Source organism: Ceratotherium simum, chromosome 13, assembly GCF_057802395.1.
Source record: "Ceratotherium simum simum isolate JZ-2026a chromosome 13, ASM5780239v1, whole genome shotgun sequence".
In the NCBI taxonomy this organism is placed as follows: domain Eukaryota; kingdom Metazoa; phylum Chordata; class Mammalia; order Perissodactyla; family Rhinocerotidae; genus Ceratotherium; species Ceratotherium simum.
The window spans coordinates 15,509,336-15,526,677 of NC_141912.1; the positions used below are offsets into that span (position 1 = coordinate 15,509,336).

At 41.1% G+C, this 17,342-nt stretch overlaps 1 pseudogene; it reads left to right on the plus strand.

Moving 5' to 3' along the window:
* The first annotated feature begins 1,940 nt into the window (after nt 1-1,940).
* LOC101402104 (non-histone chromosomal protein HMG-17 pseudogene) lies at nt 1,941-2,212 on the plus strand (annotated as a pseudogene).
* Nucleotides 2,213-17,342: the final 15,130 nt, after the last annotated feature.

Below are 17,342 nucleotides of genomic sequence, written 5' to 3' on the forward strand. Positions count from 1 at the left end.
TTCACACTGCACATTAATTCATCTGAGTTCATTTTCATATCAAATAATATTAACATTAATATATTATTATACCTACCATTTATTAAATGCCATGTTCCAAGCACAGTGATAAAGACTATATGTACATTATCTTATTTAATTCTCTCAGTAAACACCTTGAAATAGGTGTTAGTAGAGAGAGTGACGTCAGCATCATGGCAGAGTAAGCTCTTCCCTTAGGCTTTCCCCCCTAAGATGCAACAAAAAGGACATTCATAAACCAACAGAAGACATTCACACAACACAATTATGTCTGAGAGACTCAGGCAGCCATACATCTGAAGGTGGGTGAAGGAGGTAAGCGGATCTCCTCCTTCTCCCCAGCAGCAGCAGTCTAGGGCTTGGGACCTCACGTGGTGGCCAGCACATGACTCTGCAGGAATGCTTTCACTTTCAGAGTTGCCTCCCAGACTGTGAGAATGCTCCACACTGAGGCGGCTAAGCAATCGTGGGGGTGTCCCCACCAAGCAGAGGAGGCCAGGCAGGCAGACAGTGAGTGCAGAGCAGGAGCATGCATACAAAAGAAAATGTCCCTCCCCCCACCACCTGGCGCACCAGCTCGGCCAGTCTGCCAGAGCAAGGGACCCCCACCAGAGCACCTGCACCTATGTGTGTAAAGCAGCAGTGGCCAGCAGGCAAACACAGAGATGCCCTGTGGATACAGCTTCCAATGGACAGGCACAACTGCCAGAGGTCACACTGGGCTCAGAAAACACAGCTCCTGCCTCCCCCAGTGATGGCAGGTGGAATCTGCAACCGGATACTACCACTATGCAACCACAAAGGTCCACCCCATCAAATAGCACGAAGAAGTATATTAACACTCCAGACCAGGAGGAAAATGACAAGTACCCAGAAATCAATCCTGAAGTCACAGAAATTTACAATCTAAATGACAGAGAATTCAAAATAGTTATCACAAAGAAACTCAAGTTACAAGAAAACTCAGAAAGACAGTTCAATGGACTCAGGAATGAAATTAATGAACAGAGGGAATCCTTCACAAAAGAGATTGAAACTATAAAAAAAAGCCAATCAGAAATGTTGGAGATGAAGAACACAATGAATGAGATAATGAAATCGGTATTAGTATTAGTGCGTTTTCACATGGAGAAACAGAGGCTCAGAACAGATGCGGAACTTGCCGAGCACCCCACAGCCAACAAGTGGCAAAGCTGGGTTTCAAACCTAGGTGTGTCCTGTCAGCAGAATGACCTTGAAAACTGGGACTCATCAGTCACATAAAGCCGTGAGAGAAATCCAGAATTCACTTAGCTACCATTTTAACATGTGTAAGAGTAGCATGGTCTTCAGAGGCAGAAGTTTCTGAAAACATTTCAGGATTCCATCAAGTTCAAAGGTCTTTAAAGTTGGCCATAAAAGACATTTAAAGGTCTTAAGAGAAAATCAATCAAATCAAGGAATCAGTCTGGTATTCCATGGGTATACCAGATGATCCCATGACATGGGGGCATATGGGTTACATGGTCAACACCTCAAGTTCTCCTCTCCCTGTTACAGACCACAAATAGAGCTCAAGATGTTCCATCAAGGTCACTGACAAGAACTCTGACAGGTCCTCAGCCAAAATCGCTGGTTGTTATGCAACCTCAGGCAAGTTGCATATCCAAAAAGTTACAGCGGAAGGTCACTTCTGACATTGTGTAGGATCATCTTGTTTCCATAGGATCCAAAATGAACCAACATATTTAGAAATAATTATTATTTAGAAGTAATTGTGATGTTTAAATGTGTTAAAATGTGTTATCTGATGCTTAAATGATGTTAAATTGTGGTGTTTAAAATGTTTAAAAGGAGCAGTGTGAAGAAGAAGAGGCGACAGTGCCTCCCCCCTATTGTATCCCCATGTCCAACACTTACCTCCCACCACTGTCACCACCATGCCCACGAGAATGGCTGAAGAGGATGCCAAAGGAGATAAAGTCAAGGCGAAGGATGAGCCACAGAGAAGATCTGCAAGGTTATCTGCTAAACCTTCTCCTCCAAAGCCAGAAAACAAGCTTAAAAAGGCCCCTCCAAAGAAGGGAGAGAAGGTACCCAACGGAGAAATGGGGAAAGCTGATGGTGGCAAGGAGAGGAATAACCGTGCAGAAAATGGAGATGCCAAACAGACCAGGCCCAGAAAGCTGAAGGTACTGGAGACGCCAAGTGAAGAGTGTGCATATTTGACAATTGTGTACTTCTGGTGACTGTACAGTTTGAAATACTATTTTTCATCAAGTTTTATAACAAAGAATAAATAAAATGTTTAAGAGAACCAAAAACATAGTATTAATGTTTGGAGCTAAGCAAGAATCTGTGGATATCTGGTATTTAGGTATTTCTAATCTATAAGAAAATTTGGCTTTGTAATTCCAACTTGAAATACATATTGGAATGTATTTGTTGGGATGAGGTTGTGAAAAATAGAAAAATCAAAAAGTAACACTGACTTAAGTATGTTTTTTTCTCTCTTGCAATCAAGAAGTCTAGAAACCATTATCCCAGGCTGAGATGGGCTCCAGAGTGAGTGACAGGGACTGTGGCTCCTTCTATCCTGTTGCTTTACTCATTATTCCTGAGGTCACATAGGGAGCAAGACAGCCACGATTACATTCTGATTATAGTCAGCAGGAACTAGGAAGGAAGGAGAAGGAAGGATGTGTCTCTTACCTTTAAGAAAGCTTCCTGGGAATTTCAAACCCCACTTCTCTTTTCATACCTGTACTAATCTGCTAGGGCTGCCATGACAAAGTACCACAGACTGGGTGGCTCAAACAATAGAAATTTATTTCCTCACGGTTCTGGAGGCTGGAAGTCCAAGATCATGGCGTCGGCAGGGTTGTTTCTTCTGGGGCCTCTATCCTTGACTTGTAGATGGCTATCTTCTCCCTGTATCTTCAAATTGTCTCTTCTTCTCCTAAGGACAGCAGGATATTGGATTAGAGCCCACCGTCATGACCTTATTTAACCTTAATTACTGCTTTAAATACACTGTCTCAAACACAGTCACATTCTGAGGGTTAGGACATATGAATTTGGGGGAGGGGACACAAGTTAGCCAACAATACCTGTAGGAAGTTCTTGGTCACATGGCCACATCCAGGTACAAGAAAGGTTGGAAAATTGTTGTGCGTTTTGTAGGAGATGATGGCCCAGATGAAAATCAAGGAGTCTATTACCATGGAAGAAAGGGGAAATATATGTTGGGGGACAAGTCACAGTCTTCATCATACTTAGATTTGTAACTTTAAGTTGAACCCATACTGCATTTGTACACAAGGTCGGAACATTTAAGAGAACTTAAGTTTCACTATATTTAAAAGGTTTGCTATATTTATATTAGCTTTATTGGAGTAATTTAAGGACTCGGGAAGGTTATATTTGTGAAGAGAGAAAACTAAAATACTTAAAAAGGAAATCAAATATAATAACTAGTTGCAACATTAAACTGCTTGAAGGTGTTAATTTTGTAAAGGGGATCAAATATAACTCAAAGCCTGATGAGGAAATCAGCCCTCCATAGCCAACAAAACTTCTGGTCATATGGTCTAAACGTTAAAAGTCTCAGCCAATCAGGAAATTATTAATGTTTTACTCCCCTGGACAATACCATAACCCCTTTATAGATACTCAATATTCCTCTCCTAGGGAATAGCAACTATTTAAACTTTATAAAAGTTCTGAATATTTTGCTAAAGAACACCATATTTCAAATGTTTGTTGAAAGTATTCCTTTCATATAGCCTTTCTGAAGTTTGCAACTTATGTCTCATCCAGTAGCTGATTATCTCCAGCAAGAAAAGACCAGTAGCCTAGTAGCCAACAGCCCCACATCCTAAGAAATAGAACTGCCAATGGAATGCCAATGACCTCGCATTGAAAGGGAGCTGAAACAACTGAAATAAGCTATCTACCAGATAAGCAATGACAGAGCCACTTAAAGAGAGTGATTATGGATGACCACAGAACAAAATAATTTGCTTGAACATGTTTTGTGGGATATTTTCTAAAGACAAAAAACTGCAGAAAAATTCTTGAACTTTAGTCAGTAATTTTATTCTTCATGTTGTAATATTATTTAAAATTATTTTCTTGTATTGTTTGCAAAACAATAAGAAATTATCTTTATTTTTTTAGGAACAAAGATTTTCAGTATAAGAGAAAAGGATTAACTATTCTAAAATCAAGAATTTAAGTAGAATCAATATGAAAATATGCCTTTATATGTGAGTGGGTGTATGTATTTTTATATATACATATAATTTTATTATAATAAAATATATAATTTTATATATCATTTTTTTCCAGCTCTCCACCAAAATAGTCCTGGGAAAAAGTCACTCTACAATGCAAAATTGTACTTAGATTCTCAACTGTAAAATTTCTGTTCCACTAAGAGGGGTCTTTGGAGAAATGGTTGATTCCATGTCTGGGGCAGCTACATACAGCTAGGCCTAGAACATCTTGTATCAGTAAACAAAGAAGTTTTCAAAAATTAATAGAGCCATATGAAAAGGTCTCATTGACCAAAGTTGACACAATCTAAGCTTCAAAAAGAGAATGACGACTGTGCCCTCTGATGTACACTAAATATGAAAAGCCGTGGGGTCCATAATGATGTGCAAAAAGTGAGAATTAATGGAAATTTTCAAAATTTGTAAAAGCAAGTGAATAGAATAGAATACATTTGTATTGAACCTTGTTATTGCTGTTATTGACTCATTTTATTATATCGATGAAGAATACAGAAAGTAGAAAATATAAATACTTCAATTAAAAAGCATTTTCTGACTGAAAAAGAATGTCAGTTGACCAGCCTCCTAAGTTGTAACCTCGAGTCAGTGAAAAATCACATAGAAATACAAAATTTAATTGAATATAACGTTCACTATCCTAAAGGATTCTGTCTTCTCTTTTTTACACATGAAAGAATGGAAGGCCAGGAGGCCTGGAGGTCTTTAAACTTGGTAAGAACCAATCAAGTTCAAAAGTCTCCAGGGTTACAGGAAAAAACATTCACATGTCTTAAATTTATCAGTGATGGTGGGAGCTGGAGCCTTCTGCCAACTCCTGGAGTAGACAGATGAGGTCGTGTGTGTAATTTAAATCCAGGGAAGGGGTGAGGGACCACTACCCCCTTGTTGTTATGGAATCATAAAGGAATACCAAGAACCATCATGTTCCATCAGTGTCACAAATGAGAATCCAGGCAGCCTTCAAGCTGAAATCTCCCTCAGTAGGGAACATCAGTTAACTGGTAGGGTAACCATCTTCCTTAAATGAGTAAGTATTTTTAGGCCTGGGGAAATTTAGAATTATGTATAGAAATGCTTAAGAGAATCAGAACACTAGTGCCAACACATTTGTGTTAAGGTGTCTACATATTTGGTATTTTGCCTTTATGATAATCTTTTCACTACAAATTGAAACATATATTTGTGCAGTCAATTTAGACACATGGTGAAATCTTCCTAAGTCGTTCTCAGTATTGAAACATCTAGGAGAACTTTAGGTTTACTTCAGTTTATTGGATTTGCAACAATTACTTAGTACTCAGGAAGGTTTTGTTTGGTAAATCAGTTCAATGACTTAAAAGAGAAAAGCTTGGGTTGATGCAGCTGATGGGCAAAGACACTTCCCCCACTGAACATCAGCCCTCAACCTTGGCACCTTTGCTAGTTCCTCATCCAGCCCCAAGCTACAGTTCACAAAACGGGGCCTCTTATAGAAAAGGCTTCCTGAGCTCCAGCAGGCCACTTCCTCCATCTGTTCACAAATCCTAGCTATGGCCAGATAGGTTTTCCACGGCCCCTATGTCCTCCTCCCTGTCCAAGACATTGCAAAATACATAGTGACATGCTTGGGCAAAGAAGGGACAGGGGACAGACAGATTAAAAATGCTTGGTTGTGTCTGGCTTTTCCAGTCTAGCAGCTTCTCATTGTGTGCTCTGCCCTGTTTGTGCCCAGTGTAATTCAGGGAAACCAGTCTGACCACCCCATAGCAACCAACTGTGAGGTTATCATACTTGCACCCCAAACTCGCAAATTGACTCTTTCAACCACCCTTCGTCAATGGGATAATCTCATGTCATAGTTGTAACACCTCTAGTCTCTGGATGGCCTGAGGCTTTCCCCTGCAGGAAAGCAATGCTATTATTACAGCAAAAGTTGCTCCAGAAATAGTCTTCTCACTAGGGAATTTCCTCGCTAGGAAATTTCTCTTGACATAGGCTCAGCCCAAGGTTCTTATTCTAAGGAACACATTTTCCAACACATATGCAAATGTCAACCATGTAACTTGTACCCTCCTCAGAGCTCTGGCAAGGCACAAAGGAAAGAACTGAGACCTCAAAGCAAAGATTAAGTAAGTTTATTTTGTAGCCTGAGGCCCTTCTAATGATCACAATGAACAGGGATCCACAATTTAACTGACCAAAGGGGCAGAATACATGCAAATATCATGAGATGAGTCATAATGACTTCAGCTCTTGGTCCAGCTATTCCTGTAGCACATGGAGGACATATTGCTGTTATTATCAAAGGGTCACTTCTGGGGGCCAGCCCAGTGGTGTAGCGGTTGAGTTTGCGCCTTCCGTTTCGGCAGCCCAGGGTTCGCTGGTTTGAGTCCTGAGCGCAGACCTACTCACCACTCATCAAGCCATGCTGAGGCAGCGTCCCACATAGAAGAACTAGAAGGACCTACTACTGGGATATACAACTGTGTACTGGGACTTTGGGGAGAAAAAAGAAAAAGAGGAAGACAGGCAACAGATCTTAGCTCAGGACCAATCTTCCTCAAAAAAAAAAAAAAAACGGTTCACTTCTCCTCTAAGTTGCTTTGAAGGGTGTCATTGTCCCAACATATTCATTCCTGCCAGGACACTAATTCTCTGTAAATGAACCTTAGGGGGAAAAAAATAACTGCTTCTCACCCAGATAAGCTGGGGCCTATAAATTTTTCTTAAATACTCCCCACAGCTATTTGTTCACCTCACCACCCTTGAGGATAGAGGCATCTCGTTGCAAGTCTGCCCCATGATGCAAAATGGAGACCCAGAGGCAATAAACCCCAACCACGTCATAAGCACTGAAAAAGGTGGCCCTGACTGCTCTGCAATCACTTACAGGTGGTAGGTTTTAGCACTCTGCGGCGGCTCTAGCCTAGAAGGTAAAGAAGAGTGAGCTTGTCCTATCCTCGACTTACTGAGGCAAGTCCACAGTGAGCATTGAAAGAACTCCATGGAGACACAAAATAATCTCAGGACAACTGGCATAAACTGGATAAACCACTGAGCTAATATTGGTTAGGATTCATATCATCTTTACTTCACAATTTGCTGCTAGGGACTAGGGGGAAGCAAGCAAGGTGGCTAGGATGCAAAATTCAAGGAGGCACTCACTCTCAGGGCCCTGTGTGCTGAGTACCACAAACGGCCTCCGTCCCCACCTCTCTCCATGTCTATTGCCTTCAAGGTACTGGTTTCCTAGGGCTGCCATAACAGTACCACAAACGGGGTGGCTTAAAACAACAGAAATTTATTCTCTCACAGTTCTGGAGACTCGAAGCGCAAAATCACAGTGTCATCAGGGTTGGTTCCTTCTGAGGACTCTGAGGGAGAACCTGTTCCATGCTTCTCCCCTAGCTTCTGACAACAGCTGGCAATGCTTGGTACTCTTTGGCTTGTAGATGCGTGACTCCGATCTCGGCCTCCCTCTTCACCTGGCATTCTCCCTGTGTGTCTCTGCTCTTCTTCTTATAAGTTCACCAGCCATGTTGGATTAAGGCCCACCCAAATGACCTCATCTTAACCTGATTACATCTGTAAAAGACCCTATTTCCAGAGAAAGGTCACATTCACAGGTCCTGGGAGTTGGGACTTAATGTATCTTTTGCAGGGACACAATTCAATCCATCACACTCTCTTACAGTAATGGTGAAGAGTTCTAATCTTTGGAAAGGCATATTTATAGCCGGTTTCAATTATCCATCACTGAGCAACAAACCACCCCAAAACTTGGTGGCTTAACACAACAACCATTTTATTTGCTCATGATTCTGCAATCTGCGCTGGGCTTAGCTAGGCAGTCCTTCTGCTGTCTTGCCAGGGGTCGCTCACATGGCCGCATTCAGCTAGTGGGTCAGATGGGAGCAGGACTCAGCTGGGAAAGCTTCTCTCTCTCCATTTAATCTCAGGGCCTTGCTTTCTTCACCTGACCTCTCCATGTGGTCTCTTCTGCACAGTAGTTGGACTTCTTAATGGTGGCTCAGGGCTTCCAATGAACAAAACGGAAGCTGCCAGGCCTCCTTGTACTTAGATATGGAGTTGGGCATAGCATCATTTCTGTAACATTCTGTAGGTTGAAGCAATTTCCAGGACCAGCCCACGTTCAAGGGGAAGGGAAAACACAAGTGTGAGAATACCAAGAGAAGGGAGCTCTTAGAGGCCACAGTGTCAGAGCCTATCATAGCCTAATAAAATGTAGGTGAAAATGCCTGCACTTTTACATCCGCAGAAGGGGGAAATATGATGAGGAGATTAACCCCCTCCCTCTTAATCAATGAACTCCACGTTACATAGCCTAAAAATTCAGCTCTCTGTTCAGCTAACAGAGAGATCCTTAATGCTTTCCTCCTCCAGCAAAATAGCATGACCCTTTTATATATCCTAAATGTCTTGCTAGCCAAATACAGTGACCTCTTTCAAATGTGTTGTTAACACCTCTTTCAGGGCCGGCCCCATGGCTTAGCGGTTAAGTGTGGGTGCTCCGCTGCTGGCGGCCCGGGTTCGGATCCCGCACGCGCACCGACGCACCACTTCTCTGGCCATGCTGAGGCCGCCTCCCACATACAGCAACTAGAAGGATGTGCAGCTATGATGTACAACTATCTACTGGGGCTTTGGGGGGAAAAATAAATAAATAAAAATTAAAAAAAGAAAACACCTCTTTCAAATGGCCTTTTTGAAATTTGCTACCTTGTTTGTATCTAAAAGTTCCACTTTGCCCCCATCTGCTGAGCAACACCATGTCTCATATTCTCTGGCCCTCCTCCTCTGCTGACCACAGGCCAAAACTGAAAGAGCCCGTGGGTACTCCCCGGTATAGGAGAAAGCCTGTAATTTACATGATTAAGGAACTGGGGCATAGGGGTTCCCAGCTCCTGGCTGGTGAGCACACTCCTCCTTTCTGTAATACAATTTTTAGAAATGGCAAAGTTTTAAAATTCTGAGTCTGAGGTCTTTTCTTGATAGACTTCTGTCGAAAAAATTTTTTTAATTTGATTTACTTATATATAGAATAAGATTAGTAAACTGAATTTAAGAGCTTAAGATTAGATTTTATAATCTGTAACTTTAATACATTAAATATTAACTTTTAAAAACAGAGTAAATCTCTAAATAGTGTCTCTGTGCACAAAAACACTCTCAAAGTGTTTTTATTTATCTACCAAAAAAATTTCTATTTATCTTTAATATGTGTGACTCCCTCTGGGCCACTATTCATAAAGTGACAGTTTGGTAAATTGTTCTACAATTACTCACCAGACATGAGTAAAAAGTGGTAATTATGAAGGATGTACAAAAGTGGGAATGTTCTTTTATATAATGTAAAGCAGAAACTGTTCGCTAGGAGATAGTATGGGATGCTGGTTAAAAATTTGGACTTTAGAGGCAGTGACCTCCATCCAAACCTTAGCTTGCCATCTACTCATTACTGAGTGACATTGGGTAAACCACTGAAGCTCTGTATTGGTTCCCTAGGGTTGCCATAACAAAGTACCACAAACTGAGTGGCTTGAAACAGCAAAAATTTATTGTCTCACAGTTCTGGAGCCTGGAAATCCAAAATTGAGGTGTCGACAGGGACTTGCTCCCTCTGAAACATCTAGGGGAATCCTTCCTTGCCTCTTCCTAGCTTCAAGTGGTCTGCCTATATTCGCGTGGCATTCTCCCTGTGTCTCTGTCTTCATGTGGCAGTCGTATAAGGACTCAAGTCATATTGGATTAGGGGCCCACCCTACTCCAGTATGACCTCATCTTGACTAATTACATCTGCAACTACCCTATTCCCAAGTAAGGTCACATTCTCAGGTCCTGGGGGTTAGGATTTCAGATATTAATTCTTGGGGGGACATAATTCAACCCATCACACTCTCCAAGGAAGTTTACTGCATAGCTCAAAGGACTACACAAAGAAAAATTAGATTATAGATGCACTGCACAAGGCATATTAGCTAACATAGAATACATACACAATAAACGGTAATGAGTGTAGAAATTGACCAATATGAAATTATTGCAGCTACGTAAAATATAAATTACACATGTAAAAATTAAAAATAATTGTATCTCTGTGGAGGAATTACGGAAGATTCTTTTCTTTGAAAAAATATATTTAGTATTACTCATATTAGCTGTGCTTTGTCTATTACAGTAACCATGAAAATGAGGTGCTGGCTAGCATCAACAGCATGTCAACATAGAATCCATCAACAAATTAGAAGATTGTCATGCAAAGAAGTGACAGTGATACCCACAAAGCAGCAGCATATGGTACAAAACTCCTAGCTTTGGTGCTAAGGGATTTTAAATAGTTACTTTCAACTTCTGATTCCTTAGAGGCTAATTATCTGGTCTATGAATTATGAAAGTCCTCCTGCACTTACGACTTTCAGACTCTAGTTATTGTAAGCAGCTCTGCCATCATCATTCAGGCATTCCTCACGAAGTGCCCGGTGATCAAACAGAGAGGAGTGAAATCATTGAATTTTTAAATAGATGCAAGTTTTTGTTGGGTTTCCTGTATTCTGTTACCATGAAAAATTGTTAAAGAACGTTATGGACTGAATGTTTTCGTCCCCCTAAAATTCATACGTTGAAGCCCCAACCCGAAACGCGCCGGCATTTGGAGGTGAGGCCTTTAGGAAGTGATTAGATTTAGATGAGGTCATGAGGATGGGACCCTGGAGATGGGATTAGCACCTTTATAAGAAGAGGAAATGACCAGAGCTCTCTCTCTCTCTCTGCCATGTGAGGATACAATGAGAAGATGGCTGTCTACAAGCCAGGAAGAGAACCCTTATCAAAAACTGAATCTGCCAGCACCTTGATCTTGGACTTCCAGCCTCCAGAACTGTGAGAAATAGATGTCTGTTGTTTAAGCCACCCAGTCTGTGGTGTTTCGTTATGACAATCTGAGCTAAGACAAAAAGTAAAAGAATAAAGGATTCAATGTTAAAGCAAGAAGGGACCTTTGAGAGTATCTAATCTGGCCCTTAATTCAGAGATGATAAAATTTGAAGCCCAAAAAGGTGAGGTGTTTTTCTCATGGTTACATGGTTTGTTAGAAAACATGTTAGAAGAATGCCCACATAAGAATTTAGGTCTCCTAAATCACACATCACCACTAAATTTCTAGTCCTTCTGATCAATACGTATTGAATGAATGAAAGAAAAAATAAGAACTTCAAATATACAAGAAGACTGTGCATGAAACAGTGGGAGGAAATTTATGCTCTTATGGGCTCAGGCAGTGAATTTTAATGCAGCACACTTCACGTTGGGGTACTTGTCCCCCCGGGTTACGCAAAGGCATTTCAAGGCATACATAGGCATGGGCAGTTTTAAGAGAGAATCAATTTCCATCATTATGTTCAATTTCCATCCACTGTCTTTTCTAAAATTGATCTGTCTGAGAACACTAGTGATGGAATATCAGGTTCTCTTTCCACCCTTACCATTTCACAATTGCAAAATTGAGGCTCCCTACTTCCCCAAAGAAAGGCACTCCTCCCGCTGAACCTGATCTTCACTGTGTTGCATTGCCCTGGTGTGTAAAACCTCTGGGTGCTCTTTGAAATATTCACGTGGGTGCTGGGAAAGGGGATAATTCTTACCATAAATCCTTTGGCAACTTTGGTTTCTAGGTTTTTGCTTTCAAGAAAAATAAAGAAGGATATAATCAAAGTGTCAGCTGGGACATCATTATTATAAGCTAATATTTGTGACAGATCACTGGTAGACTTTTAACTTATAACTCAGAGGATATCAAAGAATTGAGTGACATTGCTATGATAAAAATCCTTCATTCCTATCTACTTATGACCAGACTTTCTCATAACTTCTATCTATAAAGACAAACACAATAATAGGAATGGAATTGATGCCGAACTCTAGCAATAAATTCTAGCAATAAATAGTACTCATGCACAGATACACAAATTAATAGGGGAGGGGGAGGGAAGCCCTGTTTATCTATGTAGAGCTTCACATGAATTCCAGGTCTTTCCTTTTGACCCTGTGAAAGGTTTGCCCTTCCTCAGTTCCCTTTGAAGTTAGATGTGGCCGTGTGACTTGCATGGGCTAATGAGCTGTGAATGGAAGCGACATGTATCACTTCCAGGCAGAGATTTTCGAGCCCTTTCACTGTTTGCCGCATTTCCTTTTTCCTGCCTCAGTGATCATGGAAACACATGTTAAGATGAAGACTCCAGAAGCCTGGGTCCCAGAGTAATCACCGTGAGCAAAGCCTCTTGCTGAATGGAACCGTAGTATGAGCAAGAAACACACCAGTGCTGCATTAAGCACCTGAGTATAATCCAGCCTATCCAGACTAATGGTCTCAATAAAAAGTGCATCTTAAGGAAATTTTAGTTTTGATGCTTAATAATTATTTATAGATGTAATTTATTTAAGTTGTTTTGAGCAATTGTGTGTAGTAAAGGTTGTACTTATAATTCAACCCAAAAGAAAATTTTAACAATTAGATCATTATGAGCACAGAAAATAATAAAATATTCATTTCAATTTATATGATTTTGTGCCAGGGAAGTGTGATGGGGTGATCAGGAAAAGCCTTTTATCCCAGTGCAATTCATTTCATAAAGCTTTAAGTGGATTACACTAGGATGAATTCCTGAGGGAGGTACGGAATGGAAATAGGAATTCAAGGACAAAAAGGAACAACACAAAATTTCAACCTTAAATGTAGAGTTTTTTCAGATATTTTTCAAGTGAAGGATGGTGGGCACCAAGTAGTTGTGGTGTTAGTTTTCATCTGATATGTTTTAAAAATGATATAACAGGATCAACTGAAATAATTCCTAAGCTAGGAATTACATCTTTTGCAACTAAACTTATGATTAAAAATCTTAGATATCAATTAAAAAATATGCAGGAGAATAAGTAGTTTTATAAAATTTTGGAGGGATACTTAAAAAAAATTGAAGGTGACAATTCTTACGTATCTAGGGCAGGGTTTCTAAATCTTGGCACTTTTGAAATTTTGGGTGGGATAATTCTTTGTTGCGTAGGGCTGTGCTGTGCCTTGTAGGATGTTTAGCAGCATCCCTGGCCTCTACCTCCTAGATGCCACTAGCATCCCACCTTCCCAGTTGTGACATCTATAGATGTCTCTACACACTGCCAAATATCCCCGGGGGAAGCAAAATTGTTCCCAGTCGAGAACCACTGATCTGTGGGTAAATCTATGCCAAAAATGCTTTTCTTGTTTTTCTACTTCCACTCTCTTCAAAGTCATGAGTTGTCCAGAGAACACTGACCGTGACTCTAGAATCTCTAAACTCTATTGTTATTCTCCTCCAAGCTTAAGAATATCGGCCAAGAAATGACAACTTATACGAAGGCCAGTTAATCCATTTACTTTTCCTGCCTGCCCCTGATACGCACGTGTGTTTGTGAACCCTGGTATAAATTGAATTCAGTTCTGATGAAGAACAAGAAATTTGAGTTAGCACTACTCAGGGCTGTTTCATGCCTGATTATTTTATGTCCAATATTATGTTAGCTACATGAACACACACACACAATAACCCAACATGTCAAAAGAAGGGAGATTTAGATTTCTTAGAGATCAGATCTTAGTGATTCTTAACAAAGGGGATATTTTTAGCTCTTGAAGAGTAATAGGTAGGGGGAAAAGAGATTTTATGAATCAATAGAAGCAAAGACAAAGGCAGCTCATGGAGGAAACGGGCTAAGGGTCAGTGAGCCCAGTAGAAAACAAGTCATCTTGTTCTGCACATTCTGCGTGTAAATAGCTGGGGCTGAGCGGTGAGGCTTCATGCATTAACGCGGGAGGAGGCAACATCATAGCCTCATTAACCGGCTGTAGAAGCCATATGCTGTGTGGATATTTAGCTGCTTTTTGTCTGAGTTTGGGGCTGGTTTTCTTGCAACCCTATTTAACAACTCCAGCCCTGCAAGGACAAGAAGAACGCAGGGAAGAAAGTAAGCCCTTGGTTTGGAAAGTCTAGAGATGCTAATTATTTAGATGCCCATAGGGTTATGTGAAGAGCCAAGAGACCAGATTCGATTTGAGTTTGCCCCCTCTGGTACCGGAAGAAAAAAAAGTCTGCTGCTTGGGGAGCCCAGAATAGTTCAGTGCTTGGTTTCTTACTGTGCTCTGCTTTCAGAAGAGGACCTCTTCCCTGTAAAATCATAATAAATCAAAAGCAGGAGGAGGGGAAATGAGAACAGTGTTGAAATGCTCCCTCTTGCTTGCTTTCTCTCTCCTTTTTTTTTTTCTCCAAATCTTCATAACCTCAAAGGAATAAAAAGCAAATTAGTTATCAGCTTCATAACAGCTGTATGAAAAGCTTAACTCTTTCTGCTGGTGTCCCAGCCACCCTGCCAGTGAAGGCAAGAATGCAGCAGTCCCCGTATCCAGCTGATGGCAGACATCAGAAACTAGAGCAGGTGAGCTCCTTTCTGCTCGGAGCTATCAGGACCACTAAGCAATGCTTTAGAACATGGCGAGTCCCAGTAAATTGCGGGACACAGCATTGAAGAACACTGATGAACTAATGGAAGAAACCAGTCTCCCTGCCACTCAGCTGAAAGTTCTCACCAGGAGACTTGACAGCACCTTTCATTTGAAAAGATTCTAAACTACTTTATGTAGTTCACCAAACATGAGCCACATACTCAGAATACTTGTCATCCTGTTTGTTCTCTCTCCAAGGCATGGTTCTGCCTAAAATAGCTCTCTGGTGCTCCTGGGTGCTGTTACAAATCCCAGAGACTTATTCTAGAAGTAGAAAGCAGACTAGATTGCTTTTTGTTTAAAGTTTCTTAGAGGCATTGGAGAATGGTGCTCTATGAATCAAATGAATCAGTAACTGTGGAATGAGATCGTCATCATCATCGTAGACGCAGTTAATGAGGACAGCGGCCCACGGGGAAAAAAGGAGACCACTTTGATTTATGCCCAAGCTCTTGTAGTAATGATCAATGAGATCTGGAGAAAAAGAAAAGCACGTGTCATATGAGAAGATTCTAACATCCATAACACTTAAATAGAAATCTCACACCAAATGTCACGTAAAAAGGCCAATTGATTTGATACTGAACCTCTTAATCTCAAGTTCATGTGCCCAATGCCCAGCAAGACAAATACTGAGACATCAGTGCTTGGAGATGAGAAAGGTTTATTCGAATTGGCCAAAACAAGTAGGTGGGAGCCTGGGTTCACTAAAATCCACCTCTCCTAGAACAGAGAGCAGGGGGGTGTTATAGAGCTAAGGGGCTTGGCAGGACGGGCTTCAGGGAAACAAAGGGGTCACTCCTGATAAGCCTCTAGGCAATCTGACTTCTGGGCTTCAACAGCTGCTGAGGGCGGCCTTCCGTCCAGTGATGGGCCATCCAGCCATCCAGTGATTGCAACCTCCCCGAAGGCATTCTCTTTCTCCTGCAAAACAGGCTCACAAATCCTCGAGACCCCTGATTCACCTCTCAAGTTAAACAGGAAAAATAGCAAACTGGTTTAATCTCTACAGTACCCCTCAGATATCCTGCTTCAGAGTCACTAGTTGGCTTTGTATCACACAAAACCTCAGTGAAATGCTCAAAGTGATGATGCAGAATAGTCTTAACCAGGTAAGTGATAATAACAAAAGTCAGGGTGTACGTTTATCATACAGTAATAATCAGCAAGTAAGAAGTCATTCAGAAGTTGCAAATAAATGTCTGCAGAGGCCAGGCAAGCAAAATAACGTGTAACTCAGGCTAGGGATATTAAAATGGGAACTTGCGGGACCTGCCCTGAACTGGAAAATGTATGATTTGCTAACTGCGTGCACTTTAGATTTCGAAAAGGAAGGGGAAAAAAAGCAAAACAAAAAAACACTGTGCTAGTTAAGCAAGATAGGTCAGATTTAGGTGAGAAAGCAAGTTTGCCACGCCTGTAAGTAACACTGGCTCTTTCTTAGTCACAAGAAGCTTCTACCCTAAAATCGGTCCCTGAGTGAAATCTTTGAGGACAGGTTGAGAATTTGTCCCATTTATGGAAACAGCGTAGTGACTCAAGTCAAGAAATATTTATTGAGTTATCTAATTGAGTCTTGTATCCCACAGAATTGCTTCCCCTGAATTGTGCTGCGGGTTAATCTATACAGACGAATGTTATAAGAAAGTCATGTGAAATTCCTCATGTTTTCATCTCAGGGATGGTGACCATCCATTGTATCACACAATTTTCTCTTTACAGGGACCCACGAGAGAAATGCTTTTCAGACCTCACTTCAGGAACAGGAAAAACGGAGGACTGTGTTTTTTACTCTCGGACACTGACTTCTGTGGTTGCTCATTCTTCTCTCACTGTTTGGTCCCTAGACATCCGAGTGCCAAATTCATAAGCCTTTTCAGTTTCTCATCAGGAACCTGCAGTGCATTTCTGTGTGAAAAAATTTACCCCTGGCTTTTTTATTATTCTCCAAATGATACCAGCTCAATACAAGGTTGACATAGGGAAGCCATATTGTAGAAAAGAAACCACATTGTAACTTTGAATGACCTCTGACTAACTCGGTGGATTTCATGGCCCCTCTCAGCTGCTATAAGTTGATAACTTTGTTCTTTTGAGTTCCTTAGGAATGTGATGACCCCCGGGCACAGAGTCTATGCTGATAGCCATCATCAACAACAACTGAAAGATCAGGGTATAGGGCGTTACTCCAGTCTCTGATGCATAGTAGTAAAACAAAAGACTGCCAGGAACTAAGACCAGGTGGATGTTCCCACCCTGAGACCAGATGCCTCCCCCTCCAGGAGAGACAAGCCCTCTATATAACTGGCTTGTAATATTTGTTCTGTAAGATGGTTCCTTCAGACATTAGTCGGCCATCTTCCCCCTTGCTAGCAAGTTGTAATAAACTGCCCTTTCTCTCTGCCGCCATATTGCCTCTTGATGATTGGCTTTTGTCTTGTGGTGAGCAGATCATGCCCTTTGTGTGGTAACACTAATATGATTTTCCTTTTACCTTAATTCCTTGATTTATTTAT